Source organism: Heptranchias perlo, chromosome 21 (genome assembly GCF_035084215.1).
Source record: "Heptranchias perlo isolate sHepPer1 chromosome 21, sHepPer1.hap1, whole genome shotgun sequence".
Taxonomy (NCBI): Eukaryota; Metazoa; Chordata; class Chondrichthyes; order Hexanchiformes; family Hexanchidae; genus Heptranchias; species Heptranchias perlo.
Window position 1 is genome coordinate 44,232,640 of NC_090345.1, and position 12,455 is coordinate 44,245,094.

At 42.9% G+C, this 12,455-nt stretch overlaps 1 protein-coding gene across 6 annotated transcripts in view; it reads right to left on the reverse strand.

Moving 5' to 3' along the window:
* Window positions 1-12,455, reverse strand: part of rhobtb1 (Rho related BTB domain containing 1) — a 67,424-nt gene that overhangs the window by 13,642 nt on the left and 41,327 nt on the right. The gene's annotated exons all lie outside the window — the stretch shown is intronic.

Consider the following 12,455-nt stretch of genomic DNA (forward strand, 5'->3'; position numbering starts at 1 on the left):
TGCCCGGATCAGCCAAAATCTGACATGAAATGTGAATAATAGTCCCGGTGCCATCCCCACACTATCGTGTCAGCAGAAAGGACTCCACCACTAAGGAGTAGTTTCATCTGGTCTTGTCTTGTGCTGGGTACATTATGAGCCAGCAGAATACTGATGTAATAGCCCAGAATTAACTTTGTGCTTGCAGGAGAGCACAGTGGAGAAAGGCATCAGCCGATATCAGACTCAGATTTTTTTAAAAATCTGTTTCTACCAAGCATGAAATTGGAAATTGGGCAAAGAATTAGGTTTTGGCTGAGAGTCAACCCACGTTAAATTGGATGAAAAAGTATTTCTTACGGTCACAAAATCTACCAATTTAGCTAATTATAGGGGATTGGATTCAATCTCATCAAAAATCAGTGCTATTGGGTATCATGTATGGAATTTAGACCAAGTCAGAATATATGTAAAAATTATTATTGCCTGCAAAGCAGAATTACATAGAAATTACAACACGGAAATAACTGTACATTTTTACAGTGGCAAAGCAATAAATCTGGTCCGCATTGTTGAATTTTACAATCTTATAATATAAACTATGCAGGTACTATTGCATAATGCAAAGAGCATATTTTCGTAAAGCATAGTTGTGGAAATATAAGCTTATGACAAGTAGTGTATATTTATTAGTGAAATATACAATCCAAAACACATGCTACATTAATATTTAGGTGAAGGGAGAATCACAAGATAAAGACGTGCACATGGGACAAATGATTCTGGAAGCTCTTCAAAAACATTTCAGATTGCACTGTAGCATTGGGGGCTAATGCACAGTCTATAAATTAAATGGGAAGAAAAAGCAATCATACTCAAGAAAAAGAGACACAAGACAAAGACTTATTCCAAACAGAGAGAAGTGTTATGACAAGTGGTAATATATTTGGATTAGAAATTGTGTGAAAGTCAAATGAAGCTATATTCGCTATATAACCAATAACCTTAAAACACATATGCATATCCACAAATACATTTTAAGTGTTAAAATTACTCTACTAATCAAAGTTGAAATATGAGCCTTTAAGCATAAAAGTAGCTTGTATAAAAAACAAAACAAAATAATAACACTGTGGAAGTCAGACTGCCACAAATGTACATTTTATAAATTTATTTACAGATATCACACAAAGTAGCATTAAGAGGATTCCTCAATGAAGATGCCCTTAACAGGGTTACTATCAGCACAGAATCAGTCATGTTTCCATCTGAAGATTTTCATTAGTGAGCTTTACCTGACTGTGGACGTCTGAATCATGACGTCCTGGTGCAGTAAAGATAAGGACTAGTGGAGTCTCACCAGTGTAGGCCTCACATCAGTGGAATACACATTAATGCTCCTCCTGCTTCCCAAAAAATCTATCACAAACTTGTTTTTTTTGGCCTTGGCTGGGCAGCCTGCAATGATCCCTTTAAAGGATTGGTCACATACCATTCAGTGCGAGTTGTCGACGCTTGCATTGCGTGGGCGCCATGCATTTATACGTCAAAATTGCAAAGGGTCCTAAGGACATAATAGGACCCCGATTTGAGCATATTGATGAGGATCCTGCCTATGTCTGTTGGAGCACTGCCCGCCCATTTCAAGGCCCCCTCCAAAATTGCAGCGGAAGCAAAAATAGTGGGAAGTCGGCAGGAAGTTTTTATTTTGCAATTTTCGTCTCGCTACAGCACTATTCCCACCGAAAAACGTGGCAGTAGCAAGATGCAAATCAGCCCCAATATCTTTTTTTATATGATTTTAGATGGGCAGAGAATTCCAAATGAAAAATTGGCTTTGGTTAGCTGTATCTTTAAAGGAATTCTTTTGTGACCCGGGAGTAGCCAATACATGAAACTGTCCAGATAACATTCAGTTTCTCTGAGGCCAGTTGTTTATGTGAGAGCAGGCAGGTTGCAAGTCATCCAGGATACAGTAATTTTATTTTAAGGGAATAATTGAATTAGTAATGTCCGGAAGGAAACAAGGGTATTTTATTCGGAGACACTAAACAACATTAAGAATAGCTTCTATTATGGTCAGCTGGCAAAAACAATCAAGGCACCAGAAGGTCAAGAGACTGCTGTTCGTACCCATTTCTATTAATAGAAATGGTTAAACATCTTAACTGCCTTACTATTGAGAGAAATCCATTTGATCTTCAGATGAGCTTGCTTCAACGTCAAAGGCAGATAAACATTAAGGCAGTAGTGCTGCGATCCTCAGTACCCTGCTTTGCACTGCCTATTTAACGAGACAGTAGATTTTCATTTTTGGCAGTGGCAGAAAATGGGCAGTTGCGGATCGGCCACCCGTTTATACGCCCCACCCGTTATACACCCCAATTTTCCTTTCCATTGGCTTTACTTGAGAGGACAGATGGGCCTCGCTCTAACATTTCATTCTAAAAGGCAGCATCTCCAACAATGCAGCACTCCTTCAGTACTGCAGTCAAGTATCAGCCTAGATTATGTGCTCCAGTCTCTGAAATGGGGCCTGAACAAGCAAAATCTTCTGACTCAGAGGCAAGAGTGCTACCACTGAGCCAAGGCTGACACTTTTAACATAAGGAATGTGCCAAGATGGGTGTAGGAAATGCAAAAACTGGACACCAAACCAGGAAGAGAGAAATTAGGAGAGCTGATAGAAATATTGATTGGTGAGTTTTGAGAAGGTATTTAAAAGTGGAGAGAGATGGAGAGATCTAGGGAGCAGGACAAAGGTGGATGAAGGCTTTGCTGCCAATAGTGGGGAGAAAGGAGGGGGAATGAATAAAAGTCTAGACGCAAGGAAATGGAGTATTTGGAGTTAATGCATTGGAGTACGGGAAACCAGTGATGGTCAACAAGCACAGAGGTGAGACATATAACTTATCTAGTTTCACTGACGTTTTGTTATGTTTCAAGTGCAGTATTTACAAAGGTTACATATCGCCATGTTAAAAAACAATCTCCAGTCACCCACCAGGTGAAGAGACACATTAACTACAGTGCTACCAGATGGTGCACAAGCTGACCCCTCATTGAAAAACAATTTTGTGGTGGCACTGAACCGCCACCAGCATAAGCGCCAATCAACGCCAACGCACTGCTTCTCCGTGCATCCCATTGCAGGAGGGCATGTCCACCCAACAACCTAATGAAGCGTGAGGGCAAAGAACCATGGGCATCTATAAGTTCTCTGAAATCCTCTCTCTACAATCTTTCCTCAGGAGAATTAAAGCCAGCCACAGTATGCATGGTATCAAAAATGTCCAGTGCTCTGCTCTCTGGCTGGTTAATTTTTAACATTAGGAAACTGCAGAGCATCACTCCTCTGCCAACAGATCCCCTGTGCACTTTTCAAGATGGTTTTGCATGGAGCTGGAAGTAGCTGCTACATCGAAGGGCTGATTTTACAAATGTTTACTACTGGCAGGGAGCATATCCTGCCTGCTGGGCCTATCAGAAAATCAAGGGCTTGCTGCCTGCGATCCTCTGTTCATTCATTTTAGTGGCTCTCCGCCAGTAGTATGCATTTGGAAAATCAGTCCACTGGTGTGAAACCCTATCAATGTGAGACTACCTACAAGAGATGGCCTCACACCTCCTGGCTTCAGTAGTCAGAGTAATCTACAATTCCAGTGTTGAAGTAACAGTATAAGGACACTGTGCGCGTTTGAGTATTCCACAGCAAGTGCACAGATGCCAATTTCTCCCAAATAAGAGTTAAAAAGATGTACTAGAGGATAATGCTCAGAGATGTTGGTTTTATTTTAAGGAGTTTTCTTGTTTGGAATATTGTACAGAGGTCAAAATTGAGCTTGCTGTGTTTGTCTGTGTCCATTAGTCAGCAGGTGCGTGGAAGAGATCTTGTTATTTACACTTAGTACGGGTGTGTTCAGGGTGGAAGGGGGCAGACAAGTGGTACAGTGGAGACTGTTAATGGATGAGGTTCCTAATTGATTGGAAGCTGCGGTTCACGGGCAGCATGGCTATGCTGCCAGCGCCAGGGGGATCAGCACTCGCTGTTGAGCGTGGAGTTACCAGGGCTGCTTGTTGAGTTAGTCAAGTGCAGAATGCAGTTGGCAGCGATGATTTCGGCAGTCTCAGATGGCCAGTCTTGTCACAGGATCTGAGAGCTTTGAGAACACTTCCATGGATTGTGGGAGCAAATGAAAAGGAAGTTTTCTGGACTTGCAAAGATTGCTATGCTAAGAGTTTGTCCATTTTTGAATGAAAGTCACCAAGTTTACTTTCAATCAAGTTTCACCACGGCAGCATGCAAAGCAGTCAAGCAACGTTTCAGCTCTTTGACACATGCACATGCATGCCCCTCTTGGAGCACGACAGACTTTGTTTCTGGCACAGAAAAAAAGGCTTCTAATCTTGCATATAAATCTGCATGCTAGAAAGACCAGGCATGCTGCCAAACAGAAGGTAATTACCTGTTGTATATTCATTAAAGGTGGCACATTGGCTGGGCATTTGGTTCTCTCTGCTCTTCCAAATTCCAGCAGACGCACATTTTGTATCTGCTTACAGGAAAAGGCTGCACGTAACAGGTGAGATCAACAGTGGACTGGAGTGAAAGTTGGGCAATAGTTGGCCTTCCAACTATTGCCCAATAGCTCGCTATGTGTGACTGCCCTCCAGTTCTGGGGTTGGAGGTCAGAGGAATCCCTCAAGTTCAGAGCTAGTGCCTTCTTTTATTCATTATTCTTTCTCCTCCAACTTACTCATTCATTCACTAAAGTATAGGCATACCTGCACTGCAGTAGCATTAACTTCCTACTGTCCAGTTCACAACTAAAAATAGAGCAGTAGGCAGATGAAAATTTTTTAAAAACTTAATGCGCACTGGCCGCCCGATTCGAAACAAACAGGAAGCCTTACTAAAATATTTAAAATTGGGGTTCCACACAGTTTCTATGACCCCCAACACAAAAAACATGAATGCTCCTCCTACCCCTACAAAATCTTCCCACCCACTGCTGGGTGCTCAGTGGGCTCTCCAGGACTGCCTCCCTCCCACTTAAAGGCTTATTTCCAGCTCAGCTCCACTGTGGAGCAGCCAGATCTCGGCCTCCCTCCCCACCGATCGGCAAGCTGCCTAGTGTAGTATTAATAAACTGCTGTTTCAGATATTTGCTGTTGCTTGAAAGGACCCAGAAGTTTACCTTGACAGCTGCCAACTGAGTCGTACTTGTTATAGGACTTATTTGTAGGTCGCGCTCAAGGTGACGGTATAATTTCATTGACTGTCGCTATGAAGTGGCAACGGTGAAGGCAGATCTCATCTAACAAGTCTAGGTAGCCCCATCTTAGTCTGTATGCATGGGAGATTGGGCACAGATGGGAGTGGGCACTCCATCTTAGGCATTAATGCACTCACTCACCAAAACAGCAGACCTATGCTTCTCTCCAGCACCCATTTTAAATGGGCAGGGCAGACATTTTAGAATGAGTGCTCAACGTCTTCAGCACATTTCAAGACAAAAAGAAAATCAGGAAATGATGACAGCAGATACTTTATACGAATAAATAATTTTGGAGGCCTTAAATGAGGCCATCACATGAAATATTCAATCGTCCTCCGTGCTGAAAAGTGGACCTAGTGGAAAAATGTCATACCATGAACATCATATTCAAAACAGACTTCCAATTCTTTCTCTAGCTCATCTGTGCTATTGGCACATCCAATTGGGGAATCATCCCTTAAATAAACTGTCCAGAATATGATTTAGCAGAGTAGAATTTATGGGTTACAGAACTCTGGAAGGTAGCTACTGGAGCAGGAACACGGTCAGATTGCGGTGTTAAATGACTACAAAAACAGTGTCACTATTCGGAGAAGGTGATAAAACCCGTGGTTTTCCCACTGAGCTTTCCAACTTTGACCTCCCACATTCTTCCAATCAAACAGAATACAATTATCGTCACACAGCAGCTCCTGTTTTCTTGCCGATTTCTCCTATCCTCCTTCAACTTAGCTCATTTCCATTTTAGAGTTTTTCTTTGTGCTCATCTTTCACTGCTTTACTTTGTTATTCTCATCCCATCTTTGTTTTTTTAATGCATTTTTACTGCCTGACTGAGATGACCATTCTATGTCATCCAACAGCTTTCCCCATTTCTTTTTAGCTTTTTATAAAAATCTGTATGTACAACAACAACTTGTAAGTATATAGCACCTTTAATGTAGTGAAACGTCCCAATGCGCTTCACAGGAGCGTTATCAAACAAAATTTCACACCGAGCCACATAAGGAGGTATTAGGACAGATGACTAAAAGCTTGGTCATGGAGGTAGGTTTTAAGGAGCGCCTTAAAGGAGGAGAGAAGATGCTGCCAAAGTCACAGTAAAAAGGGAGGTAGTTGAGATACTGGATAGGGTGAAAATTGAAAACAAGAAGGTACTAGAAAGACTGCTGTACTTAAAGTAGATAAGTCACCAAGTCCAGATGGGATGCATCCTAGGTTGCTGAAGGAAGTAAAGGTGGAAATTGCGGAGCTGCTGGCCATAATCTTCCAATTCTCCTTAGATACGGGGGAGGGGGGGGTGGTGCCAGAGGACTGGAGAATTGCAAATGTTACACCCTTGTTCAAAAAAGGGTGTAAGGATAAACCTGGCAACTACAGGTCAGTCAGCTTAACCTCAGCGGTGGGGAAGCTTTTAGAAACAATAATCCGGGACAAAATTAATAGTCATTTGGACAAGAGTGGATTAATAAAGGAAAGCCAGCAAGGATTCGTTAAAGGCAAATTGTGTTTAACTAACCTGATTGAGTTTTTTGATGAGGTAACAGAGAGGGTTGATGAGGGCAATGCGGTTGATGTTATATGTATGGACTTTCAAAAGGCGTTTGATAAAGTGCTCAGCAAAATTGAAGCCCGTGGAATAAAAGGGGCAGTGGCAGCATGGATACGAAATTGGCTAAGTGACAGGAAACAGAGAGTAGTGGTTAATGGTTGTTTTTTGGACTGGAGGAAGGTATACAGTGGTGTTCCCCAGGGTTTGGTACTAGGACCACTGCTCTTTTTGATATATATTAATGACTTGGACTTCGGTTTACAGAGCACAATTTCAAAATCTGCAGATGACACAAAACTTGGAAGTGTAATAAACAGTGAGGAGGATAGTAATAGACTTCAAGAGGACATAGACAGGCTGATGGAATGGGTGGACACATGGCAAATTAAATTTAACGCAGAGAAGTGCAAAGTGATACATTTTGGCAGGAAGATCGAGGAGAGGCAATATAAACAAAATGGTATAATTCTAAAGGGGGTGCAGGAACAGAGAGACCTGGGGGTATACGTGCACGAATCTTTGAAGGTGGCAGGACACGTTGAGAAAGTGGTTAAAAAACCATACAGGATCCTGGGCTTTATAAATAGAGGCATAGAGTACAAAAGCAAGGAAGTTATGTTGAACCTTTATAAAACACTGGTTTGGCCACAACTGAAGCAGTGTGTCCAATTCTGGGCACCGAATTTTAAGAAGGATGTGAAAGCCTTAGAGAGGGTGCAGAAAAGATTTACTAGAATGGTTCCAGGGATGAGAGACTTCAGTTACGTGGACAGACTGGAGAAGCTGGGGTTGTTCTCCTTAGAGCAGAGAAGGTTAAGAGGAGATTTGATAGGAGTGTTCAAAATCATGACGGGTTTAGATAAGGTAAATAAAGAGAAACTGTTCCCATTGGTGGAAGGGTCGAGAACCAGAGGACACAGATTTAAGGTGATTGGCAGAAGAGCCAAAGGCAACATGAGGAAAAACTTTACGCGGTGAGTAGTTATGATCTGGAATGTGCAGCCTGAAAGGATGGTGGAAGCAGATTCAATCGTGGCTTTCAAAAAGGAACTGGATAAATATTTGCAGAGAAAAAATTTGCAGGGCTACAGGGAAAAAGCGGGGGAATGAGACTAACTGGGTTGCTCTTACAAAAAGCTGGCACAGGCACGATCGTCCAAACTGCCTTCTTCTGTGCTGTAACGATTCTATGATTCTATTCTACGAGAGAGGTAGAGAGGTGGAGAGATTTAGGGAGGAAATTCCAGAGCTCAGGGCCTAGGCAGCTGAAGGCAATGGTGGAGCAATTAAAACCAGGGATGCCCAAGAGGCAAGAATTGGAGCAACACAGAGATCTCGGAGGGTTGTAGGGCTGGAGGAGGTTACAGAGATAGGGAGGGGCGAGGCCATGGAGGGATTTGAAAACAAGGATGAGAATTTTAAAATCAAAGCTTTCCCAGTCTGGGTGCCAATGTAGGTCAGTGAGCACAGGGGTGATGGGAGAACGGGGCTTGGTGCAAGTTAGGATGCAGGCAGCAGAGTTTTGAATAAGCTCAAGTTTATGGAGGGTGGAAGATGGGAGGCCAGCCAGATGATCACTGGAATAGTCCAGACTGGAGGTAACAAAGACATGAATGAAGGTTTCAGCAGCAGATGAGCTGAGGCAGGGGCAGAGGCATGCGACGTTACGGAGGTGGAAGTAGGCGGTCTTGATGATGGAGCGGTTATGTGGTCGGAAGCTGATCTCAGGGTCAAAAAGGACGCCAAGGTTGCGAACCGGTCTGGTTCAGCCTCGGAGAGAGATGGAGTTGGTGGCTAGGGAACGGAGTTTGCAGCGGGGACCAAAGACAATGGCTTCGGTCTTCCCAATATTTAGTTGGAGGAAATTTTTGCTCATCTAGTACTGGATGTCGGACAAGCAACGTGACAAACGAGAGACAGTGGAGGGGTCGAGGGAGGTAGTTGTGACGTAGAGTGGAGTGTCGTCAGCGTACACGTGGAATCTGACGTGTTTTCGGATGATGTCGCCGAGGGGCAGCATGTAGATGAGAATTAGGAGGGGGCCAAGGATAGATCCTGGGGGACTCCAGAGGTAACAGTGCGGGAGTGAGAAGAGAAGCCACTGCAAGTAATTCGCTGGCTACGACTGATAAGAATGGAACCAGGTGAGCGCAGTCCCACCCAGCTGGACAATGGAGGGGAGACGTTGGTGGAGGATGCTGTGGTCAACCATGTCAAAGGCTGCAGACAGTTCGAGAAGGATAGTTTACCATCGTCACAGTCACACAAGATGTCATTTGTGATTTTGATAAGGGCCGTTTCAGTACTGGGGCAGGGGCAGAAACCTGATTAGAGGAATTCAAACATGGAGTTGCGGGAAAGATGGGCACGGATGGGCGACAACACAGCCATTAACTGCCACTCTGTTATTCTCTCCCCTCCTCTTCATTTTGTTCAGTCTGACAAAGGTGCTCGCTTGTCTTCTAGTTTCCAATTCTGATGAAGAGTCTATGCCTGAAACATTAATCTGCCTTTTTTTCTTTTCAGATGCTGTCAGATCTGCTGTATATTTCCAGCATAATCTGTTTTTATTTGCAAGATATTACACATTGCAACAAAGAATGGGAGATGTTCTTGCTCAGTCAATGGTGTTAAACTAATTAGGGGGAGCTTGAAAGGAATTTTGGAGTAACAATAGACTCAACACTTAACAGGGAATTTTTGAAACTTTATGCACCCAATCTCACCTTACCTGCCAGGGGGTTATGTTGGAAAATTGTGCTCAGCACATGGCCTAATTTCCGATATACAAGTGACGTTCCCTGCCGGAAGTACAATGTCATAAAACTGCCCCTAGCTTGTCCAGACAATGCAAAGCAGGAATTATTGAAGCTAACAGATCTGACAGCATCTGAAAAGAAAAAAAGGCAGATTATTGAAGCTAACAGAAGGCAGGGTTACGGCAACAAGTCAGTAGAATACATGTTTGAGGCCACCATGCTGAAGCTGTACATTGCTATGGAATCCTGCATTGAGTTCTGACCAAGGCATAAGGGCCAATATAGACTGGATAGTAACAGTGTAAAGTGCAAAGAGGGGGAGGAATTCCTGAAATGTGTACAAGAGAACTTTCTTGATAAGTGTGTTTCCATCCCAACGAGGAAGGAAGCAGTGCTGAATCTAGTTCTGGGGAATGAAGTGGGGCAAGTGCAGCATTTAGGGAATAGTGATCATAATATCATCAGGTTTAGAATAGTTATGGAAAAAGACAAGGAACAATCAAGCGTAAAAATACTTCACTGGAGGAGGGCTAATTTCAGTGAGTTAAAAAGGGATCTTACCCAGGTGGATTGGATCAGAAATTGTGGAACAAAGCAGTAATTGAACAATGGGAGGCCTTCAAGGAGATGGTTTGGGTACAGAGTAGACAATTTCCACAGGGGGAAAGGAAGGGCATCCAAAGCTAGAGCTCCTTGGGTGACTAAAGATATAGAGATTAAAATGAAACAGAAAAAGGAGGCTTATGACAAATGTAAGGTTCATAATACAGTAGAGATCCAAACTGAATACAGAAAGTACAGAGGAGGAGATTTAAAAAAGGAAATGAGGGGCAAAGAGAGAATATGAGAATAGATTAGTGGCCAACATAAAAGGGAACCCAAAAGTCTTTTATAAACATATAAATAGTAAAAGGGTAGTCAAAGGAAGGGTGGGGCTAATTAGGGACAAAAAAGGAGATCTTGTGGAGGCAAAGGGTATGGCTGAGGTAATAAATGAATACTTCGCATCAATCTTCAATAGTGAAGAGGACGCTGCCACTGTAGCAGTAAAGCAGGTAGTAGTGATATTTAAGACGATAAAAATAGATAGAGAAGAGATACTTAAAAGGTTGGCAGTACTCAAAGCAGAAAAGTCACCCGGTGCAGATGGGATGCATCCTAGGTTACTGAGGGAAGTAAGGGTGGAAATTGTGGAGGCTCTGGCCACAATCTTCCAATCCTCCTTAGATACGTGAGTGGTGCCAGAGGACTGAAGGATTGCAAATGTTACACCCCTACTCAAAAAAGGGTTAAACCGGGCAATTACAGGCCAGTCAGCTTAACGTCGGTGGTGGGGAAACGTTTATAGACCACGATCGGGACAAAATTAATTGGCACTTGGAAAAGTATGGGCTAATAAATGAAAATCAGCACGGAGTTGTTAAAGGAAAATCATGTTTGACTCACTTGATTGAGTTCTTTGATGAAGCATCAGAGAAGGCTGATGAGGGTAGTGCGCTTGATGTTCTGTATATGGACTTTCAAAAGACATTTGATAAGGTACCACATAAGAGACATGTTAGCAACATTAAAGCCCATGGGATTAAAGGGACAGTGGCAGTGTGGATACAAAATTGGCTAAGGGACAGAAAGCAGAGAGTAGTGGTGAACTTTTGTTTTTCAGACTGGGGGGGAAGTATACAGTGGTGTTCCCCAGGGGTCGGTATTAAGACCACTGCTCTTTTTGATATATATTAATGTCCTGGACTTGGTATACAGGGCATAATTTCAAAGACTGCAGATGACACAAAACTCGGAAATGTAGTAAACAATGTGGAGGATAGTAACTGGCTCCAGGAGGACAGACATATTGGTGAAGTGGACAGATACCTGGCAGATGAAATTTAACACAGAACAGTGTGAAGTGATACATTTTGGTAGGAAGAATGAGGACAGGCAATATAAACTAAAATGGTACAATTTTAAAGGGAGTGCAGGAACAGCGAGACCTGGGGAGTGTATGTACACAAATCTTTGAAGGTGACAGGACAAGTTGAGAAGGCTGTTAAAAAAGTATATGGGATATATGGGATCCTGGGCTTTATTAATAGAGGCATAGAGTACAAAAGCAAGGAAGTTATGCTAATCCTTTAAAAAACACAGGTTAGATCTCAGCTGGAGTTTTGTGTTCAATTCCGGGTACCACACTTTACGAAGGATGTCAAGGCCTTTGAGAGGATGCAGAGATTTACTAGAATGGTACCAGGGATGAGGGACTTCAGTTATGCGGAGAGACTGGAGAAGCTGGGGTTGTTCTCCTTAGAGCAGAGAAGGTTAAGAGGAGATTTGATACGGGTGTTCAAAGTCATGAACGGTTTTGATTGCGTGAATAAGGAAAAACTGTTTCCAGTGGCAGAAGGGTCAGTAACTAGAGGATACAGATTTACGGTGATTGGCAAAAGAACCACAGGCGAAATAAGGAAACATTTTTTTTATGCAGTGAGTTGTTATGATCTGGAATGCACTGCCTGAAAGGGTGGTGGACACAGATTCAATAATAACTTTCAAAAGGGAATTGGATGAATACTTGAAGGGATAAAAATTACAGGGGCTTTGGGGAAAGAGCAGGGGAGTGGGAATAATTAGATAGCTCTTTCAAACAGGCACAGGCACGAATGGCCTCCTTCTGTGCAGTACCTACTATGATACTAAGGGAAACAACCAAGTCCTGGAGGAGGTGCAGAGATTTTCCACAAGACTGATCCCTAGAGTCAGAGAACTGAGTTACAAGAACAGTCTCGAAAAGCTTGGACTCTTTAGCCTCGAGAGGAACCTGATGAGAGCAAAATCTTATGGAGCACTACTTCAGTTAAACCACGAGTGCAGAACGAGGGGACATAGGTACTA